This window comes from Galeopterus variegatus, unplaced genomic scaffold (genome assembly GCF_000696425.1).
Source record: "Galeopterus variegatus unplaced genomic scaffold, G_variegatus-3.0.2 Scaffold3965, whole genome shotgun sequence".
Classification (NCBI taxonomy): domain Eukaryota; kingdom Metazoa; phylum Chordata; class Mammalia; order Dermoptera; family Cynocephalidae; genus Galeopterus; species Galeopterus variegatus.
This window is the reverse complement of record NW_007730076.1, coordinates 58,895-73,075: the sequence shown is the minus strand read 5'-3', so window position 1 is coordinate 73,075 and position 14,181 is coordinate 58,895. Positions and strand designations below refer to the sequence as shown.

The 14,181-nt window shown below is 39.2% G+C and overlaps 1 protein-coding gene across 1 annotated transcript in view; it reads right to left on the bottom strand.

Moving 5' to 3' along the window:
- The window catches only part of RXFP1 (relaxin/insulin-like family peptide receptor 1), a 90,631-nt gene that overhangs the window by 65,387 nt on the left and 11,063 nt on the right, over positions 1–14,181 (bottom strand). The window lies entirely within an intron of this gene.

Here is a 14,181-nt window from a genome sequence, read left to right as displayed (position 1 = left end):
TTCCTTCCTTCCTTCCTTCCTTCCTTCCTTCCTTCCTTCCTTCCCTCCCTCCCTCCCTTCTCTCTGTCTCTGTCTCTCTCTGTCTCTGTCTCTCTCTCTCTCTTTCTTTCTTTCTTTCAGCTTCTGCTTCTGATTGAGGACATGTCGTATTTCTCTTTCTGTACCTGGCTTATTTCACTTGACATCATTTTCTCTAAGTTTATCCATGTTTCTGTGAATGGCGGGATTTCATTCCTTTTTATGGCAGAGCAGTATTCCATTGTGTACATATACCATATTTCCCTTATCCAGTCATCTGTCAATAGACATTTAGGTCACTTCCAACTCTTAGCTGTTGTAAATAGAGCTGCAATAAACATGGGATTGCAGATATCCCTCCTACATGATGATTTCCATTCCTTTGGGTATATACCCAGCAGTGGGATTGCTGGATCATGTGGTAGTTCTATCTGTAGTTGTTTGAGGAATGTCCATACTGTTTTCCATAATGGCTGCATGAATTTACAGTCCCATCAACAGTGTAGGAGGGTTCCCCTTTCTCCGTATCCTTGTTAGCATTTGTTATTCCCTGTCTTTTTGATAATAGCCAGTCTAACTTGGGTGAGACAATATTTCAATGTGGTTTTGATTTGCATTTCCTTGATGCTTAGTGATACTGAGCATTTTCTCATGCGTTTGTTGGCCATTTCTATAGCTTCCTTTGAGAAATGTCTATTCAGCTCCTTTGCCCAGTTTTAAAAAGGCATCAACTTATTCAAAGTAATTATTCTCTGGATGCTTATATATTTTCTCATTTTATTATTTAATATTAAACTCCTATATCACTTAAAAAAACAGAAAATAATAAAAGTTTTTATGGGGGGGGAGAAGATAATTTTCCTCACAAAATTCCTGATGATTTTTAGCTATTTTAAACATGAGACAATGAAGTCAATCATGTGATAGGATGGACTAGTGAATGGGCATGTAGAAGCAGCTTCTCTGCAGATCTTTGCAAGGGGTACAAGCCTTCATTCTCTTGAGGGAGTTTGAATGTGATACTTTCTAGAGCTTCTAAATTTTTTTCTGCTTGCTGCTAAGACTCTTTAAGGATGCCCAAACAGAGAGAGAAATTATAAACGTTTGTCCTATTTCTGTAAGTTAGTATTAAATCTAGCATTGAGTTTATAAATTATTTCTGCCATATACAGTTCTTGGAGTGGCTTTGGAATAACTCAGTTCTTCCCAATTTCTTGCTGTAGTTCTCAAGAATAACTGTAGAACGTGCTGGGAGTGCAATATCCTGAGACATTTCAGGGAGGAAATGCCTGAAATAGCCCAGACCTAATTCCTGTCCTTCCCAGGGAATGTAACATCTTGAGATAGGCAGGAACTGCCTGGGACAGTTGGGCTTGGTTCCTCTCTCCCATGGGAACAGGTTGTCCTTCAAAGCCTTTCCCAGTGAGTCCCAAGGCCCCCGAGATCCAAAACTCAGGGTGTGCTGCCTCTCAGAGTCATGCAGCTGTGCTGCAAGGGGAGCACACACAGTTGCAGTTAAACTCTATTCGCACACAGGCAGCTTTTTTGAGCCTTGGGGATCCAGCCCCCAGTGGATCCTAGGCTTCTGCTGTCCCTTGCTGCCTATCTGTAAGTAATAAATTTGCTTCATGTAACTTGTTGCGTATGAGCACGTTCTGTCTTACGGGACTCAGACAAGTTGGCAACCGGTGCACAGTGAACTTGCTTTGTACCGTATCCCTATAATTCATATTTGAGACTTAAATTCAGATATTAAAACCTTGTTCAGTTGCATGGATTTGGTAAAACTGACTTCATCATATCCATGGTTTCAACTCTGATCAGTGGACTTTCAGATTATGTCTTCAGCTCACACTTTTTCTGCTGTATAACATGCACTCGGTTTACTACAGGCACCTCAAACTCAACATTTCCAAAATGGAACTCACTATCTTTTCTTGTACAAACTTTTTACTCCCTAAATTCTCTGAGTTTGTGAATGTTCCCCACAATCTATCAAACTTCCCAAAACAGAAAAGTTAAGTGACAAAAAAAAAAAAGTCGCTTAAATTACACTTACAGTTTCCTGGAATGATGTGCCAATTAGAAGTCTGGACTCTGGCAAAGTGTTTGCTATGATAAGTCATTAGAATGAAAGCAAGAAATGTCAAAGGTTGTGGAGTGAGATGGCTAAGGAACCAGCTCTGGAGAAATTAAAGAAAGAAGACAAGCTCAGGGATTTACATGATCAGCTCACAAAAATTCAGAAAACCAGGGATCTTCCATGACCATCTTAAGATAATTTTTTATCTCTTGTGGCCTTAGGTCAGGACTGGTGTAGCCCCCAAATATATGGAATCTGATCCAGTGAGTTGCTAAGTTACAATATAAGTTCAATTAACATTTTGCCATATCTTTTAAATGAACATAAAACACTGATTTGAAAAGAAAAGAATCCTGTGACTTGTACTGGAATATTTGTATGTGTTCATTTGAATCTGAGTACCCTAAATCCCCATCCCACCTAGCGTCTCTTGCCAGCAGAGGCAGCTCTCTTTTCCTATCTGAAGAGGTTAGTTGTAGTTTGCTTGAAGACATGCTGGCTGCTCCTTTTCTTGAGGTAAGTACTCATAGGTTGCCAGCTCTCCTCAGGCTCTTTCATTACTATGCTTCTTTGCTTCCCAACCTACTATAACTAGAGTCAGATCCCATAACACCCCAGAACACAAGTAAAAGTTGAACTTAGAAAGAGAAGATTGACATACCAAAAGGTTTTGTTATTTTATATAAGCAGAAACCCCAGGAATTTGTGAGACAATGGTTTCTAAGAGTGCTAGACCTGGAGGCAGGAATATAACTCTAGATTGGGCAAAGCTAAGTAATATGGGTAACCTACCAGAGTTTCTGGGTTCAGTGTGCTAGCTCAAGCAGTAGTTTGCTAGATCGTTGACTGAATTTTGAACTCATTGTTGGCCCGGGCTAAATAAAGTTGAGAGGCAAATGCATATTAATGTTGGGTCACCAAAGGAATAGATCATGAGGGATATGGCCAATGTATTGTACAACTGCTGTGGACCCATAGTAGAGGATACTATAGATGGACTCAATCTTCATTCGACTCCCACTTCATTGGCATGTTCTTGCACAGCAGAGACTGAAAAACCTGAAGTGACATTTCATATATGTATGAAAAGCTTAAAACAACATTTCATACATACATACACACATACATATATGTGCGTGTGTGTGTGTGTGTGTGTGTGTATGGCCAGGTCATGGGATGTATTCACATGTATTTTGGTTGGTAGAAAAGAAGTAGGTATAAGGTTGTTTTCCTTCTGCTGTGTCTAAAACAGAGACATAGTGTTCAGTAGCAATTGTGGCAGTGGCAGCGCATTTCAGGTATTACCAGCTTTGTGGGTGGCAAGAAGCAGTTATCTCGGGGACATGGGCAGCAGGATTGTCAGTGGTGGTGGCAGCGATGGTGGTATGCTCTGGGATTCAATAGCACTGATGGGGCCTTGCTCACCCTGACTCTTCCAGCCCTTTAGAGAATTTTGTAAATATCTAATTTCTGTTTAACATACCTAGAGAGGTTTCTGTCTTTTCCATTAAATCCTGATAGATACAGGGACTGATCGAATTATGGGATTAAAATATGGCTTAAATATGACTGGATATTTAGTTAATTTGGGGAGCTCAAGTGGAATCACATGAGGGAGGACAAAGCAACCTATTTTTTTCTGAACCCATGAGTTTCAGTGTAGTTTAGTTTTTTGCTCCCACTACAGCAATGTTGGTGGTGACATTTTTTAGCACCTGCCATATGGGTTCTGGGGATAGGATCAGGAGCTGTATCAAACATTCTGCTCTACTGGACTCCAGAATTATCTATTTGTTTCCTTGGCTGTAAAGTTTTGAAGTTTATGGCATTGGATTGTCCCCCTTCCCTGGTTTGGCAAAGTTTGTTGACTTTTTGGCAAGTTTTTACTTGGTTCATGTCTTTAGATATAAGAAAGGAGAGTTCTGTGAGAGATTTCAATTCCTCCATTTCAACGGAAAAGTTCAATACTAACATTGACCACTGAGAGAAAGAATATTTAGCAAGTGTGTACTATATTGTACCAGGAACTTTATTTTATCCTCATAATAACACTATTTAATTATTAATATCATCTATATTTACAGATGGAAAAGTTGATTCTGAGGAGTTTAGGTAATTTAAGAAACAAAATTATTAAAAATAACTAAAAAATTAAAATAATAAAATTATTTTTGTATTTTCTTTTCCAGGCCAAATAAATTATTTAATCAGTTCATATTCTACCTATAGAATTCCAACTTTTGTGTGACATCAGCTTTAAATATATAGCTATTATTACTTGTTATCTACTTTTCTGTTGTCTGTTTCAGTTCTGTTTTTGAGGTTCTTACATCAGAATTGTGTGAATTATACAAAAACTCATCTAAATAACAACCAGAAGTATTTATTAACTGGAATTGAAATTCATCATTTGTTTTTATTCATGGAATCAATGAAAGTATTGCAAAAAAATTTACCAATAAATTAATTTTTACATTAATGTTATGAAACTGTTGTGTATTTATAAATGTAACAAATAAAACATGTTCAATAGAGTCATTTGGCTCTGGCTATGCTGAGGCACTCATTATTCTCATAAACAAATCTTTTGTGTGTCTGCAGAAGACAAGTGAGAAGTGGGCTTGAAAAGGTGTGAAATGTCTAACTTTTCTGGGTGCCAGTGCCTTGTTTCACTTTGAGGGAGGAGGAGGTACCTCTCATGTTCATGTCCCTGTTACTGAAACATCCACCTATACCCCAGAAACAGCGATGCAAATTAGGTGAGGTGACAGCGTGCCAGAACTTGGGACTGTTTTTATGGGTGGTGTCTTATTGCTGCTGTGAATTTCATGAGATGAGTGGTTGGGTGACTGCCGGAAGATGCTGGTTTTCTTCCACTCTGCTTCTTTAGCAGGCTCTGTGTTTAACTGAGCTTTTAGAAATAGATTCTTTCAATTTGCCACATTTTTATCATTAACAGATAGTGCAGTGCTTAAAACAATGGGCTGTGTGCCTTTTCCTAGTCCTTTGTCCCTTGCTATTGCTCTCCCACCCTTTGTCTATTTCAGGAGGTCCATTATCCATGCCTGGGTTGCACATTCTAGTCCAACAAACCAAATGATGTAGTTTATGCTTTTTCTCTTTTGCCATTTTTTCTTTTGAGTGGTTGGCTGGTGCATGGATCTGAACCCATGACCTTGGTGTTACAAGGCTGTGCTCTAACCAACTTAGCTAACCAGCCAGTCCTCTCTTTCCCTTTTAAAATCCTACTCCCTTTCTCTCCTTTCCTACATCATTGTACCTTATTTCTCTCTCTCTCTCTCTCTCTCTCTCTCTCACACACACACACACACACACACACTCAAATGCACACATGCACAGTTGGGGAAAAAAGAGGGAACAGGACAAACCTGTGCATACTTCCCCATGTCAGAGTGTATATTTTGTGGAGACATCTCTTTTTAAATAGCAACATCTCCAAACTAACAAGCTTTTCAGTAATTAGTTTTTACCTTCCTTTCTGCCCTACTGGAGCATTTCGTTCTTTCTACCCGTTACTTCCTCCCACCAGAAGGCAGGAATATAGAACAGAGGAAATGTAGCCAAAATTTTAAAGTTGGAAAGTTAGCATTTTTAAGAAAATAGCTTTTGGTATATGTGTTTCTATATTTTAAACCTTGTATCCTTCATATTTTAAGGATGCATGGGCAGTGAGCAGAATAGCTTTTCTTACTTAGTAACTATTCCACTGAAATTGGATCCTCTGATTTTTCTTGAGGCAACCCAGGGTGTTGTAAAGAGCACTGTATTAAAAGAACATTACATTAGAGGACATGGTTTCCAGCATGTATTAGTAGTACTATACAAATAGCATTAAGTAAAAAATATTTTTACTAAAAATGAGATTTTTTTAAGCTAAAAAAGTTGTGAATAAAAATTAATGACATAGGTCAAGAAAAATCTGGTCTTGCATGTTGCATGAACTCAATAGATATTTTCTGATTGAATAAATGTATGACTGTAGACCTGCCCTTAAAGATGCTTCAGAGGAAACTCAGTCCTCCTTATGCTAAAATAAAATTTGGAAACTGGGGCACTTATGAAAACATACAGTTTTTCAGGCTTCTCCACTGCAGATTCTGATTTATTTGGTCAGAATGGGGTCTGGGGATCTATATTTTCTGTAAGTGCCTTAGGTAAGTTTCGAGCAAGTTTTGGAGGAACTGCATCATGGGATTTGTTCCAGTCAACTAGAGGCCTTCGCACATTGCAGTGGAGGGCAGCTAGATTTAGTAACAGAAAAATCCTTTCAATCAGAGGGTGCATATTTCCTTTGTTTAGCAAAGTTGCTGATTGTTGACAATCAGCTTAAGATCTTCAATTAATGCCGGTGGTCCTCAATTTAAGGGTATGTTGCTTGTAACTCTCTTATGACACTGACTGTATCTGCTTCATACTATGCTTATTTAAGTATATATTTTATCTCCTTATGTGAGTATGGTAGGAAATAATCTTCTTAACCTATGTATTTTTACATACCTCAGTGATTACTAAGGTACTTTTAATATAATTAAATTATGGTTCTTACTCTCATAAAGTGCATAAAGTATATAAAATGCTAAAACATTACTTTATTTGCACTAAGCACTAGTTATAGTTTAGCTCAATGGGAAAGTGGGTTAGACACACCAATTTGAATTCTGAAGAGTGCATCTACCTTCCCCATGTTGTCAAATTCCCCTGGCACTAGCATTGGAGGATGAGGGCAAGGTATGAGGTTTAGTTGGGAATGGGAAAGGTCTAAGTTTCTTGGATGCACTAACTTGTCATGGTGCTATATCAGGCTTTCCTCAAATAGTGTCCCAGGATTCGGCAAGGTATGAGGTTTAGTTGGGAATGGGAAAGGTCTAAGTTTGTTGGATGCACTAACTTGTCATGGTGCTATATCAGGCTTTCCTCAAATAGTGTCCCAGGATTCTTCTTGAGAAGAGAGTTTGGTGATAAAATGTGTTTGGGAAATGCTGCATTCTATATCCCCACTTGGAATTAGTAATGCATGCAAGCATAATGAAACAGGAACTCAGGCACTAAAGAAATGGCTTTAATTTTGCTTAACCCTTTTTATATGACAGCTTTTAATACATTTTGGAAAGAAAGTGTTTGCTTTTGCATTTGTACAAGAAAGAGTATCTGTCTAGATCAGTAGTTTTCAAAGTGTAGATCTGGGACCAGCAGCAGTATCACCTGGGGACTTGAAAGAAGAGCAAGTTCGTGGGACTAGCTCCAGAGGCACTGAAGCAGAAACTGCAGATGGGGCCAAGCAATCTGTGTTTTAATAAGCCCTCTCCCTGATCTGATTGATGCCTGCTAAAGTTTAAAAACCACTGGTCCGGACTAATTAATCACTTTCCAGGTGTTCTTTTTGTTGTTGTTGTTGTTGACCAGTAAGGGGATCATAACCCTCAGCATGGTGTCGTCCACACTACGCTCAGCCAGTGAGCACACCGGCCATCCCTATATAGGATCCCAACCCATGGCCTCGGTGCTACCAGCGCCGCACTCTCCCAAGTGAGCCACGGGGCCGGCCCTCCACGTGTTCTGTATTGGGGAATAAAGTTTTCTTTATTGGCACATAATCATTTCAAAACGTTAACAGATTTAATATTCACCTGAAGTGTTTTTCAAAATGCAGATCTTTGGACTCCACTCCTACTTATTATATCAGCATTTCTGGGGAAAGGACTCAGCGTCTTTCACCAGTTCTTCAGGTGACCCTGCTGCAGGTGGCCCACAGAGCGCACTTCAGAAACATTTCTGCAGGTAACCCTCAGCATGGTGTCGTCCACACTACGCTCAGCCAGTGAGCACACCGGCCATCCCTATATAGGATCTGAACCCATGGCCTCGGTGCCGCACTCTCCCAAGTGAGCCACGGGGCCGGCCCTCCATGTGTTCTGTATTGGGGAATAAAGTTTTCTTTATTGGCACATAATCATTTCAAAACGTTAACAGATTTAATATTCACCTGAAGTGTTTTTCAAAATGCAGATCTTTGGACTCCACTCCTACTTATTATATCAGCATTTCTGGGGAAAGGACTCAGCGTCTTTCACTAGTTCTTCAGGTGACCCTGCTGCAGGTGGCCCACAGAGCGCACTTCAGAAACATTTCTGCAGATTTGCAGGGCTTATTCCTGAGTTCCCTTGATGTTTAGATTTTGAATAATTAAAAGCTGAGTTATGTCTCTGTCAGAGAGGAGGCCGGAACAAAGGAGGGTGTGATAATGTCGAGTGTTAAATGGTTTGGTATTTTATTAAAGTGAAAGAATAAATCTGATAGATTACAAAGTATGCATGCTTATTGATTAACAAATTAATAAAGCATTCCTGATTCTCCCATATTTATGCAACTTTCAGCACCCATTCTTGGAACACAGTGGAGCATCTTTTGCTCAGAAAATAATGATCTACTAGAGTAGAGGTGCTCTGGGCCATTAAAGTAAACCTTGTGTTGCAACCTGACCAGGCAGAGTAAATCATCAAACTAGTCCTGTGGGGTCTCCTTGAATTTTAATGACAATAGCAGTTTACTGAGCAGAGTGCATTTGCCTCTTTCTGGGGTCTTAGTACCTTTGGAGGTAACTCTGAAGAAATCAAGGGGCGTGACATTATTCTGGGCATCTTTTAAAGGAAACTGAGGCCACTAAAAAATTAACGCCTTCTGTGTCCTGTCTAGTAGAAAGTGTTCTGAGAGGAAAATTTTTGTGGAGGTAACCAAAACATTGTTTAAGTATTGTTTGATAAACACAGATAACCATATTTGAGATTAAAACTAGGTCTGTAGAAAAGCCAAGGTGTCAGTTACTTAGGTATTTCCAATGTTATTTTGAGAATAATAAATAGAAAACAGTGTTTTGAACATACAATGCATAATTGTGTATTAATACACGCATTTATGACCCACACCAGTTTTCCTCCTGTGCTTGTAACTATAAGCACAAACAACCAACTTCACTGGAATATTCTAAAGTGAGAAGAGCCAGCATCTATGTGAAACTGCCCAGCATTGCCATCATTCTGACAGCTACACAAGAAGCTGTTTTTAGGAAACGGTGGAATATTTAGTGTTCCAGAATTTTAAATACAGGACCAATTAAAAATTAAAAGTGTCCTTGAATATACTTCAAGCATTTTTATAACTGTATATAAATATATATATATCATTACTATCACACCCATAAATAAATATTGCTTATCTAATTCTCATAGATTAGTAAGTGCCGAACCAGACAGAAAATCCTCTGGGGTATTTGAGATATTAAGAAAGATTTTCATCTCTTGAATTCATTACTATCACACCCATAAATAAATATTGCTTATCTAATTCTCATAGATTAGTAAGTGCCAAACCAGACAGAAAATCCTCTGGGGTATTTGAGATATTAAGAAAGATTTTCATCTCTTGAATTCCTTGCACTCTCTGCCCATTTTTCTGTCCTCTCCAGCTAGAATTTCCCACTTTCATTGCCTGAAAGGGATGATACAGAAATTTGTAGATAACAAAGAAATCAAGTATTTGGTATTTGATTTTCAAATGCTTAAGTTCGATCTTTGACAATATATTAGGAAAAATCAAAAAAGAAAAGGGCTTGGTTTTGCTGTTCTGAGATTAAGTAAGAGACTTGGACCAGAAAGAGACAGTAGAAGGGTGTTTTTTCCCCTCCATCCTCTCTGGGCTGAATCTGGGGGAAACCACACATTTCCCACAGTGGTTTCTGGCTCTGGGAGAAGTGGCGGGCTTCTGGTGTCCTTTGCTAAGTAGAGCCCACCCATGTGGCAGGACCCATAGAATTGTTGCACACCCTGGCTTGACATGGAAGCAATAGAGTAAAAATGGCCATAAGGGTTGAGGAAGATGGACTTACACACAACCGTGAAAGTCCACTAGGGCCTCAGCCTGACTCTAGAGTAGCTAAATGTTTTCTGTGAGCTCCAGAATGTCAAGAATGTGGGCAGAAGAGGCAGTGGATGTGACAGGGGCTAAGACAGGCAGGGCGTGACAGAGTGGTGACTTCTGGCAGAGGACCAGATTGAGTTATGCATATCTCAGGGGTTGCTGCAGTCATCAGATGACAACAGACAGCCAGACCCACTGCCCAGGTAGACCCCACACAATGTGCTAATATTACAGAGACTGCTGAGCTCAGTAGCAATTCAGGAGAAGGGAAATGAACAAGTCCTGTAACTGACTTGGTTTAGTTTTCTCCCACTTGGGAGAAGGGAAGCTTGTAATAGAAACAACCTTTGGCTATAGAAAAATAAAGATTTCCGTTTCTTATTCACTTGAGAATGTCAACCGCCTGTTATATGTACCATGTGTAGTGCAGTGCTTCAATTTCTCCATCTTTAAAGGGAACAAAAAGAGTACCTTTCTTTCTTATGGGTTGTTATGAGGATTAAGTGAGGTAAAATATATAAAACACTCAGAATTAGGTACTGTAAAAATATTAGCCATTATTCTTACTATTGTGTGTGACATTTTAAATTTGTAAGTTTATCTAATCTCTCATACGGTATACTGCTAAAAAAATTAAGAATACCTTATCTATGCTTAAAACATGATTTAAGGGGATGCCCCATAGAATTCAAATTTTATCAATAAGAAATTTGTTTGAAGAAAATACCATATAATGATTAATAGCATGGGCATCATTTTTCTGCCCAATCAAAAAACAAAATGGAATAAGCCAAACACTTAGGTTTGAATTCTGACCAAACCACAATGTCAGAAGAGTTACATAACCTCTCTGCACTTCCATTTTCCTTATCTGTAGAGTAGAAAAAATCTATCATCTTCAATTTACAGTGAGGATGAAATGAGAGAATGTACTTAAAGGATTAGTACTGTGACTGCACAGTAAGTACCCCAAAATAGAAGGTGCTATTAATTTTATTGTGCAACCCTTATTAGACAAAACTAAATATTCCCAGAAGGAGTAAAAAGAAATGTCACAAATACTCATGCATAGACTAACATAGAACACAAGATTGCTTTTCAAACCTAAAATATCCAAAACACATGGTGGAAAGCATGTGGTTCAAGTTAGAAGTGACTCAGAACTGTATGGGAAGAGTGAAAATAAATCATCGTTAGGGTTTTTTTTTTTTTTTTTTTTTTTGCCAGTAAGGGGATCACAACTCTTGGCACAGTGTGGTCTGCTGATCTCTCATACGGTATACTGCTAAAAAAATTAAGAATACCTTATCTATGCTTAAAACATGATTTAAGGGGATGCCCCATAGAATTCAAATTTTATCAATAAGAAATTTGTTTGAAGAAAATACCATATAATGATTAATAGCATGGGCATCATTTTTCTGCCCAATCAAAAAACAAAATGGAATAAGCCAAACACTTAGGTTTGAATTCTGACCAAACCACAATGTCAGAAGAGTTACATAACCTCTCTGCACTTCCATTTTCCTTATCTGTAGAGTAGAAAAAATCTATCATCTTCAATTTACAGTGAGGATGAAATGAGAGAATGTACTTAAAGGATTAGTACTGTGACTGCACAGTAAGTACCCCAAAATAGAAGGTGCTATTAATTTTATTGTGCAACCCTTATTAGACAAAACTAAATATTCCCAGAAGGAGTAAAAAGAAATGTCACAAATACTCATGCATAGACTAACATAGAACACAAGATTGCTTTTCAAACCTAAAATATCCAAAACACATGGTGGAAAGCATGTGGTTCAAGTTAGAAGTGACTCAGAACTGTATGGGAAGAGTGAAAATAAATCATCGTTAGGGTTTTTTTTTTTTTTTTTTTTTGCCAGTAAGGGGATCACAACCCTTGGCACAGTGTGGTCTGCACCGCGATCAGCTAGGGAGTGCACCAGCCATCCCTATATAGGATCCGAACCTGCGGCCTCGGAGCTACCAGCACTGCACTCTCCCGAGTGAGCCACGGGGCCGGCCCTAGGGGGTTTTATGCCACAAACAATTATGCATAAGAATGACTCTTTGGAAATGTTGTCTAGAATTCACTAAAATCAAACTCTCAGGACTGTTTTAATCTGGGCCAGGACTTTGGGTTGGCCTTAATGTTACTTTGGGCCTACAGAGGGTGATTCTTATTTATTCCTTGACCCCAGATATATTGGATTTTTAGGGCTGCTGTAAAATATTACCACAATCTTGGTGGTTTAGAATAACAGAAATTTATTCTCTCATAGTTCTGGAGGCCAGAAGTCTGAAATCCATGTGTTAACAAGACCATGCTCTCTCTGAAGGCTCCAGGGGAGGATCTTTCCTTGCCTCTTTCAGCTTCTGGTGGCTTTTATGTCCCTTGGCTTGTGACAGTGTAACTACAGTCTCTGCCTCTGTCTTCTTCTCTCCAGTGTCTCTGTACATTGTTTTCTGTTTCTCACGGTGACACCCTTGTTGGCTTTAGGGCCCACCCTAATTTAGTATGATCTGAATCCTAACCTTCATTACATCTGCAAAGACCCTATTTCCAAATAAAGTCACATTCTGATGTTCCAGGTGGACATTAATTTTTGGCAGATACTAACCCACGATACAACCCAGAATGTATTGGAAGAGGTTTTTCATTTCCCTGATGGGTTGTAGAAATGCTAATATGAAATAGACTGACAAATGTGTTCATCCTTTTCCTGTAGACAAGGCTGCTAAAGTGCAGAGGAGGTGAAGGATGTTCAAAGAACAAGTTAGTCTACAGATGAGAGGCATCAAAACTTGGGTCTTCACAGTAGAGTAATTCCATGTGTCTCCTGGGTGAGTTTGGGTTAGTGTAACCATGAAGGGGAGCCTTTTTGTGTAGTCATCTGTTCATAATAGAGAAGGAATACTAGCATATTCTAATCTGGAAACACAAAGTACTCCTTTTAAATAAAAATCTAGATGTAGTAAATCAATTGATTAGTGTCTAAGAATTTGGTGCTACTTTAATATTTCATTTTTACTAATGAGTTAGCACTCAGTGTAAAATGAACATAAAAATTCCTAAATTTGAGAACCCTCAACTTTTTGTAATCAGATTCCCTTCACATTTATCCAGATGCATTCTCCCTAGTATCTGAGAATTCAAGCTGAAAAACTGAAAGGTCCCTGCTTTTTTGGTTTGCCATTGCCACACCAAACACTGCTCTGATTACTATAAAATTTTTTGGCCTTTACTTTGTTGGATTGTGTCTGTGACAGGTTCGAGCAGAGATGAGAAATAGGTTAGTAACACATGGCAAAAAACATACAGAAATTACACAGGAATTATATCAAATGGCATAACTCAGGAAACAAATCTGCATATTTCTATATTGAAGTTTATCAGTAAGGATCAAAATTATTATAAAAATGGTACAGTCAATTTTGATATATGTATATCTGTAAATGTATATAAATTCTATATTGCCTAAATATTTTAGAAGGAAAAAAATTCCTGGACAGCCAGCAAGAGTGCAGAGTACTGTTGCACAGGCAGCCTGCCACAGCCACAGACACCACTGCCATCTGGGTGGTTTGCGCAGCCACCACCACAAGGTTGGCCTGCTACTGCTGCTGCCATAGCAGCAGCCACCACCACCATGCAGGTGGCCTGCCAACCACTCTACTGCATTGACACAAGGAGGGTCACCATTGCAGCCCAGGGAAAGAGGTGAGTGAGCACAGACCTGTGATTCAATGGCCTAATCCACAGGGGGAATCATGCTGCCACCCATAGTAGCACACCTGGGGTGGGAGGTACATGTTCAGCCCATGTAACTGTCTTGATCAGGGCAAAGACACACATGGAACACACAGAAAGTGCAGAAAACCAGGATAGACAAAGAGAGTAAGGAAGAAAATCTCAGCCACCACCAACCTATCCCCCAACCAGGGGAAGCAAGGACCCAGGAGGAGCCTCTGCCTGTAGGAAAGAGGAAAGAGAAACCCTCCTCAGATTCACCCATTCAAACTGAGAAGCTCCAGTGTACCCCAGTGCACCAATTAGTGTCAAAGGATGATAGCTGGGGTGCCAACAAGCCCACCCAAGGTCACCCACCCCAGTCAATGAGTGAGAGGGCATCCAGACACTT